The sequence below is a fragment of the Arachis stenosperma genome, chromosome 5, assembly GCF_014773155.1.
Source record: "Arachis stenosperma cultivar V10309 chromosome 5, arast.V10309.gnm1.PFL2, whole genome shotgun sequence".
NCBI classification, from domain to species: domain Eukaryota; kingdom Viridiplantae; phylum Streptophyta; class Magnoliopsida; order Fabales; family Fabaceae; genus Arachis; species Arachis stenosperma.
This window is the reverse complement of record NC_080381.1, coordinates 6,098,359-6,116,395: the sequence shown is the minus strand read 5'-3', so window position 1 is coordinate 6,116,395 and position 18,037 is coordinate 6,098,359.

Below are 18,037 nucleotides of genomic sequence, written 5' to 3'. Positions count from 1 at the left end.
TTTTATTAATTCTAACAAAAAAGTATAAAGATTTAATTAAAAATTTAGTAAAACTATATATAGAGACAGAAAGAATAATTAAACTTTAAATTAATCATTATATTTATATATATATATATATTAAATTATTTTTAATTTATATTTTATATTTTAACATGTATTTTATATAAATAATTAATTTTTTGTATGTACCAAATACATAATCTCGTTACTTATATATATATATATATATATATATATATATATATATATATATATATATATATATATATATATATATGGAAAAGTGACTCACGAATAAGCCAAAGCCTATTTCTATATAATTCGAACTTAATAGGTTCGAACTCTATTTGAACGTAAATCGAACCTAATTGGTTCGAACTTCATAGCTATAATGTGAACCTAATTGGTTCGAATTACTCTTTATTTCGTGGCTCAAATAATTCGAACCTAATTGGTTCGAATTACATGCAATTGTGGTATAAAAGAAGTTCGAATCAAGCAAATTCGAACCACTTCTCATTTCTCATACCCCACCAAATCCCAGAGAAAACGACCCAGATTCGATCCAAGAAATAGTTGAACCGAGGACTCAGCTTATGGGGGACGATCCTGAAAGGCTGTACCAGTTGGACGGGGTTGCTCATATAGCCGGAGTTATCAAGGACGAGGTTAGTACGTAGAAAACTTTGTGCACATGGTTTATTTGAGTTAGTGGTTTTGCTTGTGGTTTTAGTGGTGGTGTTAATTGCAAATGGTTTATTTTAGAGGTTTTGCATGCGGTTTAGTTGGTGGTTTATGCTAAGTGATTTTTTGTAGGTGGTTTTATATGTGGTTGTGTTAATTGTTTATGTAAGTGGTTTATATTAGCGGTTTATGTTAGGTGGTATTGTTAGTGGTTTATTGTAGTGGTATTGCAAATGGTTTATTTTAGTGGTTTTGCATGCGGTTTGGTTGGTGGTTTATGATAAGTGGTTTTTTGTAAGTAGTTTATGTAAGTGGTTTATTGTGTTAGTTTTTTTTTTGCTTACCAGTATTGTATGTGGTTCTAATAATGCGGTCCATTTAATGCGCAGCCACAGCAATGCATCAGGAGCATGCGGCTGCAACAAGGCATGCCACTCGATGAACATTATGTTCCATACTTGCAGATGGCCGGGTTATACCATCTGGCTAGGCTCAACGATAGATGGTATCGGTTATATGAGCCCCTTGTCAGCGCCTTTGTCGAGCGGTGGCGTCCTGAGACGCACACCTTTCATATGCCCTTCGGAGAGTGCACCATCACGCTTCAGGACGTGACGTACCAGTTAGGGTTGGCAGTGGACGGGCGTTATGTCAGCGGTTGCCTTACATATTTTCATATGTATATTGAGGGTGGACGTCCAGCTTGGGTGTGGTTCAAGGAGTTGCTTGGAGTGATTCCTCCTCCAAGCCAGGTTCAGAAGTTCGCAGTTAACTGCATCTGGTTCCAGGAGACTTTTGGAGAGTGCCCCGCGGGAGCCGATGAGGAGACTGTGCGCCGATTTGCTCGTGCCTATATCATGATGTTGTTAGGCACTCAGTTGTTTGGAGATAAGTCCGGCAACCGCATTCACATCAGATGGCTTCCCTACGTTGCTAGGCTTGAGGAGATAGGTTCTTACAGTTGGGGGTCTGCTGCATTGGCTTGGTTGTACCGGTGCATGTGCCGAGTGGCAAACAGACATGTGGTGAAGTTAGCGGGCCCACTACAGCTACTTCAGTCCTGGATATTCTGGCGCTTTCCCAGGTTTAGGCCTGCTGGGTATGACACGTGCAGCTGGCCTTTGGCATCGAGGTATGCTACTCACGCTTTTATATTCCAAGTTAAGATAGATATTCTTCATGTACGCTTGTAGTGTATTACAAATATGTCATATTTCTGATTAACCATCACACCCATGTGCGCTGCAGGTGGTCAGGTTACAGCCCTTCCTACAGCGAGAAGGGTCCTAGAGTACAGAGCACGCGACTGAAGATAGACATGTTGCAGCCCAGGGATGTGAGTGTTGTTCCTGTCATACTTTTATTTGAATAACTAGACATCAGATGTTTCTGTATTATATGAGTTGGCGTGACAACATAGCTATTTTTCTGTGCAGTTTATCTGGATGCCGTATAGCTCCCCCGATGTATTTTAGGTTGTGCATCCGGAGGCGTTGGAGCCTCGCCACACGGCGCTTTGGCGGTCTGTCACGTCGCTTATATACTTTGCCATTGTAGAGTGGCATCAGGTAGATAGGGTTCTAGCTCAGTTCGGTTGTGTGCAGCCCCTCTCGCATCCCACCCTTAACATCGACTTTCTGATGTCGAAGGACGGGAGAGGCAGTGATCATTGGTTCCCGTCTGTATTACAGCATTGGCATACTCTTTGGGAGACCCGTGCGGACCACGTTCTCCGGTTCGATGTTGTTGCCGACCCTGGACCTTCGCATGCCTTCCTAGACTGGTGGAGTCGGCATGGAAAGAGGTTCTTATCACCCGAGTTTGATCTGGGGGATCCGAGGGGCGTTCCTATTCCTGTCGAGGCATCACAGAGGGGTCCTGGGCGAGTTCCCGACATGGATCGAGTTGACGACGTCCCTGATAGGCGACGGGTTGAGAGGAGAGCTCGTGTCGGGACACGACGGAGCCAGCATGAGTGGAGGTGGGTAGAGCAGGCTAACGACGAGGCTGATGAGGCAGGTAGGGGTGGTCGTCGAGGACGAGGGCGTGGAGGCAGATATATATATATATATATATATATATATATATATATATATATATATATTTTTAGATTAGGGTTAGTTTGAAAAAACCTCAATTCTCACCGTCACTCACTCAGTTAAGGTTAGAAACCCCTTTCTCATTTCTCACTTCCTCTGTTCCTCAGCTCTTCTCCAAGACCATAGTGAGTCCTCTCATCACTCTCAGTTTCTCTTCACTTCACGTCTTCACCCTCAAAAAGAACAGAGCTCTTCCTGTTTTCCCCAAAAAAACCCTAGCCTCCTCCACCGCCGCCGCCGTCCGTCGCGCCCAAAAGCTTCGTCTGTTCGTCGTGCTCCAGCCCCTCTCCTCGTTCCCATGTTCTTCGTCCGTTCTTCTCGCTGCTCAGTCGCGCTTTGCCCGCCGTCCCTCGTCGTGCTCGTCGCCGTCGTCCGTCGTGCTCGTCCCTCGAAGGTAATGGCTTCTTGTCCGTTGTGCTCGTCGAAGCTTCTTCATTTTTTTTTCATTTTTTTCAGAAATCATATTGAAATCCTGAATGATTAGGTTTAGATCTGCACACTGCTGTAGTTCTTCATTTTTTTTATTTTTTGTTCAGAAATCATATTAACAATCCTCAATGCTCACTGCTCACTGGTCAGTGGTCACTCCTCATTCCTCAATGTTCAGAAATCATGTGTTTGTTCTTCATTTTTGAATTTTAATTGGCTACTTTGAGTTTGTTTTGTTTAGAAGTCATTTTTTTGTGCTCAATGCTCATGCTCTTAAGTGTTATTCTGTTTTTGTTCTGATTGATTTTTGACTCTGATTGCATGTCAATTGAACTCTACGCTATGAGAACCGTGTGTTTGTTTATTAAAACTTAAAAAGGAGAATGGGACTTGTAAGTGGAACAACTTGATTTTAATTTTATTCTGGATTCTGAATTTTGATTTTATTCTGATTTTACAATTGTCATGGTGTTCTAATTATGGAGAGAATTACAAACTACATACTGTTCTGTTTTCTTGGTTAACAAAATATGAACTTAGTTTGATGTTGATGTTAACTTTGATGTCATTGAGTTCCTTCAGCCTCATCATATTGTGAGATCTAAGTTCTTTTTTGTTCTTCCACATATTCATCTCTTGGTTGCCGTCGCTGTGAGCTTGGCCATCGCCATTGCATGTGAGCCTGTCACCGGAGCCCCTTCTCTTTGTCTCTCTGAGTCTGTGACTGTAAGTTTTACAATTTTTTATTCAATTTTGTAAATGTATGTGCTGAAGTGGGTTTATATGTGTTTGATTGAGAATTTTGTTGTAAATTTGTTGATTGAGAATTACTTTGTTGATTGCAATTTGTTTGTGTCTCTGATGGTAGTTTTTCATTTTTCATTTTGATTGAGCATTTGAGACTTTGTGATTGTAATTTTACTTTTATGTGTCTAATTGCAGTTTTTTAATTTTTTATTTTGAATGAGAATAAGAGACATTGTAATTACAATTTTGTTTATATGTGTTTGATTGCAGTTCTTTATCATTTTAAATTGTTATCGGCTCTAGTATTTTTCATGATGTTGGCATGTTGCAACTAGTTATATATGTTAGATTGAGAATGAGGCTATCATATTCATGCTTTAGATCAACAGAACAATAAAAATTTAGTACTTCTATAATTTATACTAGTATTTACAATCTAATACTTACCTATGCTATAATGCTTCTTTGTAAAGTTTTCAAAGTGCTTCCAACTTTTACATTAGCAAAGATTCAAGAATTGAAGAATCTTGAAGAGGAAGTTAAGAGGAACCAATCCTTAAAATCTTTCTTGCTATCTCCTTCTGGTGACTTTGTGATTTCTTATTATGGAAATAAAGTAAGCTACTAATTAATTAACTTGTAAATTAAAACATATCTAGCAGTTTTCAAATGTGATTGTGTGTATATTTATTCATTCATTCAGATAGCTGTTTTTGAATTCAAGAGCAAGATGGTTGGGCTTTATTTCGGTCGAGTTCATATGAAAGATGCACTGACTTTACTTTCGGTCTGGTGGAGTTTTATGACAAGTTAAGGTCAGATGATGAGAGCTTTGAGATTGTGATGATATCTCTTGATGAGTAAGAAGAATCCTTTAAGAAAGGATTGGAAAGTATGCCTTGATTGTCATTGTCTTTTGAGGACAAGAACGGTGGAAAATGATCAAAAATAAAGATCGAATACTCTTTTATATTAATGTCGTAATTTTTTTATAATGGTGTTAAATTTATAGTGATCAAACATTAGCTTTTTTTAATTTTAAGTTATTGACATTATATAAATCTTATGTTTGTATTTTAATTTATGCATGAATTTTAAGTTTTTGTCTTAATTTATATATGAATATGTAATAATTAAAATGTTATTTAATTTTTATAGGGGCGGGTAGGGGCGGGGCGGGTACCCGCAGGGACGGGTTAGGGTACTACAGTTTACTACCCGCGGGTAGTGACGGGGCGGGTAGTATATGAGTAACAGGACGGCGGGACGGGGTCGGGTAGGGCAAAAATCTGCCCCTACCCGCCCCACTGCCACCCCTACACGGAGGGCACCCGTTGCGGGCCAGGACCATGGTGAGGCTGGTGGCCTTGGTGGATAGGGGCACGCCACCGGAGATCCCGCTGCCCATGCTGAGGCTGGACTTGGGGAGGTGCCGCTGGGAGATTACTTCGTTGGAGTTCCCCCTTACGACCACACACCTCAGGAGAGTAGGCAATGGGTGAGTCCAGGCAGCACGTTTTCAGACTTACTTGCCAGTATTGGGTTTGCTGGGGATCTTGGATCCCCCTTCTTTGATGACATCAGTGCCATGATGCATGATGATGAGGCTGTCCCTGGGCGGAGTCAGACGACGGGGACACAGGCAACGTTAGATGTCGATCTGAATGAGCCGCTCTCCGTGCCTCCTCCTAAGTATTTCGCTTTGGGTGGTACCCTAGCGTCGGTACATACTGCTGGGTCACATTCAGTTGCTGGGCCGTCCTCATCCCGACCGGTACATGTCCAACCTAGGACGCCTGCACAGCCAACCCCGCAGGACGAGGACGAGGACGACGAGATCGAGGATGAGGAGCCGCTTATCCGGAGAGGTCAGAGGACACGGGTTCCACGTCGTTGCTTCACGGGCTCGCACCTTTTTAGATGATTTATGTGCCGAGTTGTATGTTACCCATGTTGGTCTATGTATTTTGTTACCAGTATTACTTCGTATCCACCTTTACATGTATGTCTGTGTTACTCTGAAAACATCTGTACTTAGTATTTTGATGTTATTTAATTGCCGCATCATGTCTTGATTAATGTAACTCGTACACTAATTTATTCCCATGCACGTAACATATTCAGCTCTGTTCCTTACTAATTCGAACCATCTTGGTTCAATTTGTATTTAAAGTAATTCGAACCAATTAGGTTCGAATTATTTGAGCCACGAAATGAAGAGTAATTCGAACCAATTAGGTTCGATTTAAGTTCAAATAGAGTTCGAACCTATTAGGTTCGAATTATATAGAAATAGGCTTTGACTGATTCGTGAGTCACTTTTCTATTTGGCTTATTCATGTAACAAGTTTCCTTCCATGGTTTATTTGTGTTTTTTATCCTATATGATATATATATCATTATTGTTGAATTGTGTTTATTTCATAATAAAACATAAATTATTTTCTTAAGTTTATGTTAAGAAAGTTATTTTATTAAATTTGATATAATAATAATAATAGTAATAATAATTACCATACTAAAAATTTGATTTTATATTAAAAATAAATAAATAAATAAACCAATTCAATTAAAAAATCAATAAACAAGGATAGTGAACTTTATGACCGTAATAAAAGAAAATTAGTTTTTTAAACATAAAAGAAATTAATAATTTTTTTTCTTATTTTCAATAGTTAGTTGAGATAATAAATTATATTATCTATTTTTTTAAAAATTTTGCCATCATATTATAAAACTAGCTTTTGTAATTGAATAGTCGATAATGAATAGTTGAATACTTGTTTTAGAACATATATTAAACAGTGATATTTAATTATGTTGGAAATAAAAAGAGATGAATAATTGTAAATTATTTTTTAGTTTGATTATTTTGTTAGTTCACATAGTTTAACTAATTATTTAATCAAGTTCTTGTAATATAAAAGTTTATAATTAGATAGATGTACTAGATAAAAAGAGATATACTACACGTGTAAGATTTTTTGTGAACTAAGTTTAATTAAATTGAACAATAAAATTTGGGTGAGTAGGTGAGTGAGAGTGACAAATTTTTTTTTATTGATATTAGACTAATTTAGTTCAACTTAATTAATAAAAAAATTTATACGTATATTAGTTAGATAAAATTGTTAGTTAAATTCTTACTAGTAGTTATTTAAAAAGAATAATAATTATAAAATATTCGTAATTCACCTTACATCAAATATAAAAAATAAATACTCCAAGAATATTTCATATTTTTCAAAAAAAAAAATTAACAAGGACTAATTGAATTTTTTTTTAAGTTTTATCTAACATATAGATTTAATTATAAATTTTTAAATAGTAAGGATGACCAAAATAAAAATTTCTTAAAATGATAAGAAATTAAATGATAGAATAATTAAAATTTTTTAATTATTTTAGATTAATATACTTTTTATATATAGTTTGATTAAATTCTCTAATATTTGTATGTAGTTCCAGTTTCAATTGATAAACATATTCATGCCAAAAGAAAAAAATTATCCTTATATATATTTTTGCTTTTATAGAAGAAAAGATTTTAGTCCTTCATTCAATATATATACTCTCATCACATCAGCATATATATTTATATTTAATTAATATCTGATGTGTGTTTATAGAACATATGTCCCGCTATCAAAATGAACACTATAATCAGAGTTGAGAGAGATCTAGAATATAATGTTTGGTTACTTTTAAAATATTTGAAAAATACTACTCATTCCTAAGTAGAAGTAAATCATGTTAATACTACAAATTAAAGTGGTCCATAGATAAGCATGGAAGACAGCAAGAAGGATGGGGACCACAAAGTTTTTATGCTGTTTGTGTTGGATCCATCCATTGTAATAAGCATGATTCCAAGTGCATATTCCTTCCCTTCAATATATTGTTCTAGATAGAAATATCAATCAATAATTCAGCTTTCAATTTGGAGAAGGAGCACCTTCCACACCCTCGTTAATGGACTAATGCTACCTCCTCAGAAGAAGCTGAAAACCATGTATTTGTTCTTTTGCTCCCAAACAAAACCAAGATTGCTAGTATCTTAGAGAAAATTTAGTTGGATTCTAGCATGTAGCAAATGGTTTAGGGCCTAATAGTATGTTTTTTCTGTTTACTTTTCATAATTGAAATATTAAATAAGTTAATGGGTTAATAATCAATTAGTCTCTAAAAGATAGAACATTTTTTAAATTTGTCTTTGAAAAATTTTATCAATCAAATCAGTTTCTTAAAAATTATAAATTAAATTAATCATATTCGTTCTCTGGTTATTGTATTAATAATTTTCGTCAACGATTGATGATGTAGAATGTTAATTGACAACTTACATAATACCTAATATGTCTAGGGTTTATGTTTGAAGAAAGATACTAAATTAATAGATTTTAATACATATATTTGGTCAATAGAGTAATTCTTGGCATACAAGCGATTAAGGCTTGTAAGCCTTACAAGTTCAATTAAAACTAACGCTCAAAACACGCTTCAAACCATTCTTCTTCCTATTCGTCTTCTCCTTCTCCTTCTTCTTTTCTTTCGTTTCTTGCCTTCTCTTTCTCCTTCTTCTTCTTCTTCTTGTTGCACGTTCTTCTTCCTCTTACTCTTCTTCTTCTCATTTTCTTTCGTTTCTGCACATTTTTCTTCATCGTCTTCCTCTTCTTCTTCATTTACGTTCTTTTCTCTCTGTTTTATCTTTTTTTTTCGATTTTTCATGGTGAAATCGTTTTTGAAGAAGAAGAAGCAGTAGAAGATGAGGAGGAGAAAGAGAAAGAGTTCTGAATTATGCATAAGATGTATTTTAACGAATTTTGGGTGTATTTCTTTAAATCCTTTGGGTGTATTTTATGTAATCCTTTGGGTGTATTTCTATAATCGTTTGGGTGAATTCCTGTAACCGTTTGGGTGTATTTCTGTAATCCTTTGGATGTATTTCTGTAATCATTTTGGGTGTACTTCTGTAATCGTTTGGGTGTATTTCTGAAGTTCCATTATCTTCAAAAGGATTACAGAAATACACCCAAAGGATTACAAAAAATACACCCAAAGTATTTAAGAAATACACCCAAAATTCGTTGCATAATTCATAACTCTTTCTCTTTCTCCTCATATTCTGTTGTTTCTTCTTCTTCAAAACGATTTCAAAGCTTGATTTCAGAAACCATGAAAATCGAAAAAAAAAAACGAAGAAGAAGAAGAGGAAGAGGAAGAGGAAGAGGAAGAGGAAGAGGAAGAAGAAGAACCGTTCTGAGTGTAGTGCTTTGAAAACAGAAAACGTTGAATAACGCATTAAAAGGTCTATAACTTGTAAGACTTGTAAGTCAAAAAGACTTGTATGTGTAGCACTCCTCTGGTCAATATCTATTGGACATATTAGGTGTCATATATATTATCAAATTAACATTCTACATCATAAATTGTTGATGAAAATTGTTCATAGAATGACTAGAGAATAAATATGATTAATTTGTAATCTTTAAAAAACTAATTTAATTGATAAAATTTTTCAAGAACGAATTTAAAGAACGCTCCATTTTTTAAGAACTAATTTTAACATTATCTTCGTAAGGTAAATAAATTAATTATAATTGATATTTATTACATTTATTTGAATTAATCAAATTAAATCATTAATATAATAAACTAATTATAATTGTTGACTCAATAAAATAAGTTAAATAAATAAAAATATTTTATGTTTATGCAAAAATTATAACAATTTTAAAAATTATCAATAAAAATATATAAGACGAAAAAATTAATATAAATTAAAATAAAATTTATTTATTTATTTTAATTAAATTAAATAATTGATATAATTAATTAGTTATAGTAAATATGGTTAAACTAAATATTAAATAATTTAATATTTATCTCAATCAAATTAAATAAATAATAAATTATAACACATTTAAAAATCATTAGTCAAAATACTTAAGACAAAAAATTAAAATAAATTAAAAAAATTAATTTATTTATTCCAATCAAATAAATAACTAATATAATTAAATAAATAGTCAATTAATTAACGCATTTAATGAATCAAATAAAATAATAAAAAAAAACCTTCAACGTCATGTTAGGTGAACTATACTATTAATTGAAAAAAATTCGATTTTAATAATATATAATAGAAAATAGATAATAGATAAGTTATGAAATATAGAAATAAATAAAAAAATAAAATTATATTTTTTAATTTACAATCATATAATTAATAATAGACAAATAGTTATTAGACAATAAATTACAAAAAAATATTAGATTTGATATTAAAATAAATATGAACAATGAATAAAATTTTAAAATTTAGAATCAAACTATTCAAGACAAAAAAAATAAGAGAAATTTTTGGTAAACAACGACCCAAATATTAACATATATTTGAATTAAATTAAATTAAATAAATAAAAATATCTTATAAATATATCACGTAAAAATTATAACATTTTTAAAAATTATTAATTAAAATATATAAGGCAAAAAAATTAATACAAATTAAAATAAATTAATTTATTTATTCTAGCTAAAACAAAATATACGGTCAAATAAAATATTAAATAATTTAATATTTATCTTAATCAAATCAAATAAATAAATAATTATAACACTTTTTACAATTATTAATTAAAATACATATAATAAAAAATTAATACAAATCAAAATAAAATTATTTCATTTATTCTAGTCAAATAAAAGAATTAATATAATTGATTAATTATAATTAATGTGGTAAAAAATAAATAATTTGATTTTAATATTAATTAAATCAAATAAATAATCAATTAATTAACGCGTTTGAATGAATTACACAACATAAACAAGAAACATCTTCAAAAACATATCATGTCAGTTATGCTATTAATAGAAGAAATTCAATTTTAATAATATATAATAGATATAATAGATAATACATAAATAATAATTTTATCTTTTTAATTTAAATATAAATGTTTAATTTTTAAAACAACCAAACAACTTTAATCTCAAAAAGATATTTTTATCTTTTTAAAATTAATTACAAGCTTATTTTACTCCTTTTAAAATTAAATTAAATTTTAATTCAAATTAAAATCATCTTAATTTTAAAGGATATTTTAGTTTTTTTAAAATTAATTCTAAAATAATATTATTATCTTTCATTTCTTTTAACTTGTTTTTGTTTATAATTTTATAATAATCTAGTATCAATCCAAAAAAAATAAAAGACTCTAAGTTCAATATCACAATAAATTTTAGAATATTATATTTAATGGTATTTGTACGGTATTTTAGAATTTTAAAAATATTTTAAATGGTTCTGAAATATTTTTAAAATATTTTAAAAATTTCTAAAAATTCTACAAAATTCTATGAGATTTTAAAATGTCATATAGCATTTTAGAAAAGTATAAATATATATAAAAGTGTAAAGAGTGGTTTAGAATAATTTAAAAGTATTTAGATAAATACAGTAAGTAAAATATTTATAATAAAAATTTTGAATATTTAATTTAGACTATTAATTAGATTTAATCTTAACCGTCTATTAAGGAAGTAAATGACTATAAAGGTTTAATTACTTTGCAAGTCCCTATAGTTTTACCGAATTTTCAATTAAGTCCCTATACTTTTTTTTCTTTTCAATTGAGTCCCTGTACCTAAATTTTTTTTTTCAATTAAGTCCCTGCTGTCAGTATAACGTTTGAGATAACAGAATATTCTTGATAAAAAAAGAATATTCATATCATTTAGCTAAAGTGTCTAGGTGAACTATTCTGAATTTTTCCCAAATACCCAAAGAACCCCTCGCATTTCATTCCTAAGAAAAAAAGAAAACTCTAAGTTGCTCTCCTCTCCTGCATCTCCTGCGTTGGTCCGTCGTCGGCGTCTGTGTCTGGCATCGACTGCAATGGACGCTTGCTGGTGTGCTATCCGTCGCCTTCCCTCTGCGCTGGGCCCATCTGCGTTGTTATTGTCGGAGGTCTTCTCCATTGTTTGTCCGGCCAAGGCGTCTCCGTCCCTCGCGGTGAAGCCCATCGCCTGGAGTCACCGCGCCGCACCTTGCCGAACGTCCGAGTGCCTGGCCTCCCGTCCCCGCATTATGCTTCTGCTCCATCCCCTTGCACTCGAACTTTCTGCAAGTAGGTGACAAAAAAAAGCGTCCTTTTTTCAATTTTAAAAGTTGATGTTTATGTTTTTTTTTTAAATATGGTATTGGTTGACTGTTGTTATTGTGATGGTGCTGCTTTAAATAGATTTTGCTTCTGTTTTTATTAAATGGATTCTGCTTTCAATAGGGGATTTGTGAAAGTATGAAAGTGTTAGCAAGTTAGCAATACACCTGGACATGGATACAAGTTAGCAACACCCCAACTGATGCAGCTTAAAGCTGTTAAGCTTCCAAGGTAAGTAAGCAGTTATCATATTCATAGTGTATTTATGTATGTTTTATTATGTTTTTTGGAAATTGATCGATATAAGTGCCTTATTGCGTGGTTTGTCTAGGAAGAAAGAAAAGGTTGTTCTTGGAACGCCTTGCAAACTAAGTGTTATTCTTAAAAAGCCTTCAAAGATTGCAAAGCCAAAGGACACAGCAAAGCCACGTCAAAATGATGCTTCTTCACTTATAAGTAATGGTGTTGCTTCCAATTCGAAATCTTGTTCACGAGGAAGGAGGACTTTAACTGTTCCAAGGAGCTATCAGGAATCCTACATAGGAGGCTTCTATGGGGCATTAGAGAGATTTGTTCAATATCATCATTGAATTTTTAGTGGCTTTGGTGTAATATTGAAGAAAAGGGTGAATATGTGTTTTTGTTGTATCATCATTAATTTGTGTAATAACAGAATTCTTTACAATACCAAAATTACAATGATTTATGTAATACCATTGATTTGTGTTTCGTGTTAAGTAAATTAACAGACCACATTCAGAATCATAAATTTATAATAAATTAAACTTCCTCCCATTTCCTTTGAAACAATGATGAAAGAAAATTTGGGGGTTATGGTACAGTATGCTTAGTATTTTGAAACAAACAATTCCCAATAAGATAACAATATCATAAACCAGAAATATTTGCATATCAGTCGCCCGTTGGACACCTTTATTCTTCGTTTGTTTGTTTGTTGAGTAACTTCAGTTCCTTTTATTCTTGATTATATTTTTTAGTTTCTCATTTGCAGCCACTAGTTCAGCAGCTATGTCTGGTTCATTGGCTGAATGTCCTGTATCAGCAGCTAACGTTTTTTTAAACGTTAAACGTTAACAGGGACTTAATTGAAAAAAAATTAAGATTCAGGGACCTAATTGAAAAGAAAAAAAATATAAGGACCTAATTGAAAATTTAGTGAAATTATAGGGACCTACAAAGTAATTAAACCGACTATAAATAAATAAAAAATAAAAATTTTGAATTAATGTACGTGAGTCATTTGTAACAAATACTTTAACAATAAAATATTTTTCATAGCATGATTCATTAGGCAGAATTACGATTAGAATTCAAAGTCTATACCAAAAAACCAATGCAACTAACATTCTAGTCATACCCTAAAATCTACCTCTAGCCAAGCTTTATGAAGATCCTAGGCTGACATCATAGGACAGCAGACATCTATCATCCCTACAAAATTATGAAACACCCTATGTAACAAGGTTTTTCCTTTTTCTTTGGCCACCCATTCTTTGCACCGTCGTCAACCTCAATCCAATCAAAATCATCAATCCACTAAAAAATATTGCATTTTAGTATCTTCCCACAAGTAACATACCTTTTACCATGGTTAAAAACGGCTGAGAAACGGCGGACGGTTACTGCCTCTCCACAGAAACACAGGTGTCTTCTTTCCTTCGGGTTGGAGCTCTTGGAAAGTGGAAACACAGTTTCCAGAAGAGAGAATGAATGAGGTTCTTTGACTTTGAGCCATAAATTTAGGAAATATAAAAATTGAAAATGAAAAAGAGAGAAGAAGAGAAACCTCATATAGTTCAACGAGAGTGTTTATAGGGAGAAGACAGGGGTAAATAAGTCATTTCACAACTCGCTAACGTTTTTTTAAACGTTAAACGTTAACAGGAACTTAATTGAAAAAAAATTAAGATTCAGGGACCTAATTGAAAAGAAAAAAAAAATATAAGGACCTAATTGAAAATTTAGTAAAATTATAGGGACCTACAAAGTAATTAAACCGATTATAAATAAATAAAAAATAAAAATTTTGAATTAATGTACGTGAGTCATTTGTAACAAATACTTTAACAATAAAATATTCTTTTTATTAATTTTTTTTCTTATATTCTTAATATTTTTTGCTAAATATTGGTTAAGTTGATTTAGTTTTAATTTAAGAAGTTAAGTAAATTTAAGTACTAACATCATAGCATTAGAATGTGTTCAAAACGATGACACCAAACTTAATTTAAATGCAAATATAAAAATTTAAAAAATAAAAACAATTACTTTCGCACAATTTTATAAGTGGAGCTTTGATGCAAAAACTAAAAACAATTAAAAGGGTATCCACACCACTTGTCCTTTGCCACGTTTATTAAACATATATCCATTCCCCGCGAGAGCGGGGAGAAAATAGCTCTCAAATTTGTTCTTCGACGAATAAATTTTGTGGATATCTATGTCATCTAGGAATGGAAATAGACTAAGTTAGATTAGGTTTTATTTTTAACAGACTTAATTTATTATGTAGTTAATTGTCTTAATTTTAATTTATAATCTGTTATAAATTTTTTATAAAGTATTAGATTTGATCTGTTATTCAATCTGGTTTGACTTAAAATTTATTAAAAAATTTGATAATTTATTTTACAAAAATAAAATTATTATTTAAAAAATTATTTTTTAATAAAAAATATTTATATGTAATATGTCATGTTTAATATTTATAAAAAAATTTTTAATTTTTTAAAGTATTTAAAATATACAAAAATATTTATAATAAAATATAATAAATTTAAAATATCTCATAATTTTATTAATAATAAAAAATTATTTATATATTTAATTATGTTTTAACAAATTTAGACAAGTTTGACAAGCCAATAAAACTAATTAGTGACTTTGAATTTGACCTATTAATGCATATTAAGACTTTTAAAAAAATTTAAATCTGTGCTTATTTTATAATAAGTCAAATTAAATCAGACTAAACCAGACTGCAGACCGCTTACTTTTTTCCATTCCTAGTCCCATAAAAAAAATTGCCATTCCTATTCATCAGCCCTGTATCTTTCAGTATATATTTGTTATAAAATGATTATTATTATGGATATCATATTATAGAGTATAGAGTGTTATTATATATAATGAATTATGGAATATTATCAACTAATAGGATATAGATTTTCATAATGTATTTTAACTAATTAGTAAATGAGTTAGGTAAATAATATCTCACTATTATTTATTTTAAAACCTTTATCTATAAATAAATCTTAAAAAAAAATTTCAAGACACACAAATTTTACAAAGTTTACATTATCTTAGTTCTTGTATTGAATTCTTGTATATCATTTTTGTGTAATAAAAAATCTATCTTTATAATTACTAAGTGTTCTATTGAAAAAAATAGCCATTTTCTTATTATGAATGATTTAGGAGCTGTTAAAACTAACCTTAAAAAACTGAAATTAAAATTATATCTATAAAAAATAAATTATGTTTGACAAAAATATCTAATCATTAATTTTTTATTAATTTCGTTAAAGAATGAATTAAAATACCTAAATTATTCATATCCTATTATCTTCAATCTTTCTTTCTTATCTCTAACACTACCATTGTTATAGGAGTGACAATATGTATCCTATCTGTGGGTATTCAATTCTAAGAGTGTACAAGATTCGGTCCGACCCAAAGATCCGCACAAACCTAAAGATTTTTGGGACATGTTGACACGAACTCGAAATGGCTCAAAAATGACCAAAGAATAAAAAAAAAACCAAAATGGGAGATGAAACTGGGATTGGAGTATAGCTCGGGTCACCTGGGCCGGCCTGGTGGGGGATCATAGTTTTTAATTTTCTCTACTTGAGTTAGGGGGCATGCATTCACTTCACAAGCTTCACTCAGTTCACTGCCTCTATGCCTCATAAGCCCTTTTCCACACATCCTGAGCCTGCCACAGTGCCACCTTCAAATTTCAGTTTCCTCTCAACCCTTCCCCTCAAGCCTTGACAGTGTTGCTGCCAGCTTTTCCATCGTAGTCCTCTCCCTGTTAGTATTTTGATTAAGTCATTATTATTCTTTCTGTTATTGAAATTTCTTATTAGAAATTTTGATTATTGAAATTTATGATTTTGATAGAATAGAAAACATAGGAACATTATGATGGTGTTGAATGAAAAATTATGTGTTTATTGTGTGTATTTGTCTTGTTTTTAAAATAGATTTATGTTTTGTAATGTGTATAAAAGTGTTTGAATTTTGGAGTGGACGAACACTAGAACTTAAGGACAGTGGATATAGATAGTTTAGACATTAGAGGTTTAAAATTCAGTGGAGAATTCATATGATGATATTTGATAATAAAAAAATTTTATATATCAATTTAATCAAATATGTCAAATTATTTATAAATTTTTAACTATTAACTTCTAATAAAGATGTATATGATTTTTTACCAAAAAATTAAGAGAAATTTCTAATTAACTCTTGATTTTATTTGTTTAGGATACGAACAATGGGAGAAGGAGATCCTTCACCAATCACCGAAGAGAACAAAAACAGTAGAAATTGAAAATTTGAAGTTTTTTTTTTATAATTTTTTAAGTGAATTTTATTATGTAAATTATGAAATAATGGTTGGAGATTTGAAGATTTTTACATGCTAAAGATTCGGTTTTCACCCATTTCGAAGGTGTGTAAATTTTATCGGGTTTAGAATTAGATTTGAGTCTAAAATTTAGGTTCGGTATATATTTTAGTTCGGGTCTTGGTTAGGCCAAACTCGGTGTGGCCTGACCCATATACACCTATTTAATCTGGTCGGATAGAATTGTCAATCCCATTCTGCGGGTAATGACATAGTGTTAAGTGCGGAGTAGATTTTATTAATGCAAAAGACGTCTTACTTAATGTAAAAAGTCTTTACTATTGAGTTAAGATAGTCAATTATTAATTTAACATTTTTATTTATATAAAAACTAATTTTATTTTAGTGATATATAAATATAATATTATATTATAATATTTTATTTGTGTTTGTATTATTTAAGTAAAGGCTTTTATATAGAATTAAACATTTAATAGTTATATTGTTTAGGAATAATTGAATTGTTTGTGGAATAATTGTGTTGTTTATATTAATTTTTTAAATTGGATGCCCGTTAGGTAATATAATAACTGCCGCCACCCTTACATTGTTAACCACCCTCAAAAAACAAGTTTACATACAGACAAACCACCACCACTGCTACCGGCATTGAACCACAGTAGCGGTGGCCGGAACCACAGCTGCACACATACACACACCACACTGCCACACACACACACACCGTCGCTGACATTGACAAGGCCGAAAACGTGACTCAAACTACTACCATCGCCGCCGACATTAAATCACAACCGAGACTTCACATACAGACACACGAACCGCTACTACCACCACCAACATTGAACCACCACCGCGCACATACAGACAAGAATCATCGCCGCCGACATTGAACCAATTTGGCTCATATGCAAGGGAAACGACATCAAACCAATTTAGCGAAGCATGCTGCTCGTGAAGCTAAAGATGCTCCAACTCAACCTCAACCTCACAAGCGCAAAGTTTTCATTCGCAAAACAGTCAGGATTGGTCGGTTTGGATATCGAGTGATAAAGCAATATGATCAGAGACAAAGCAAAATATCTAATTTTTCAGATTGAAGACCTAACAAAACCAAGTTACCGATTTATATCTTCTTATGAGCAGAAGGTGCAACCATTTGATAAAAGATATCAATATCTTTTGTTTGCGGTTGAACCATATGAAATCATTGCTTTCAAGGCCCCTAGAATGAAGATTGATAAGTTTACACTAAATTTTTTCTTACACTAGGACCCAAATTTAAAGATGTT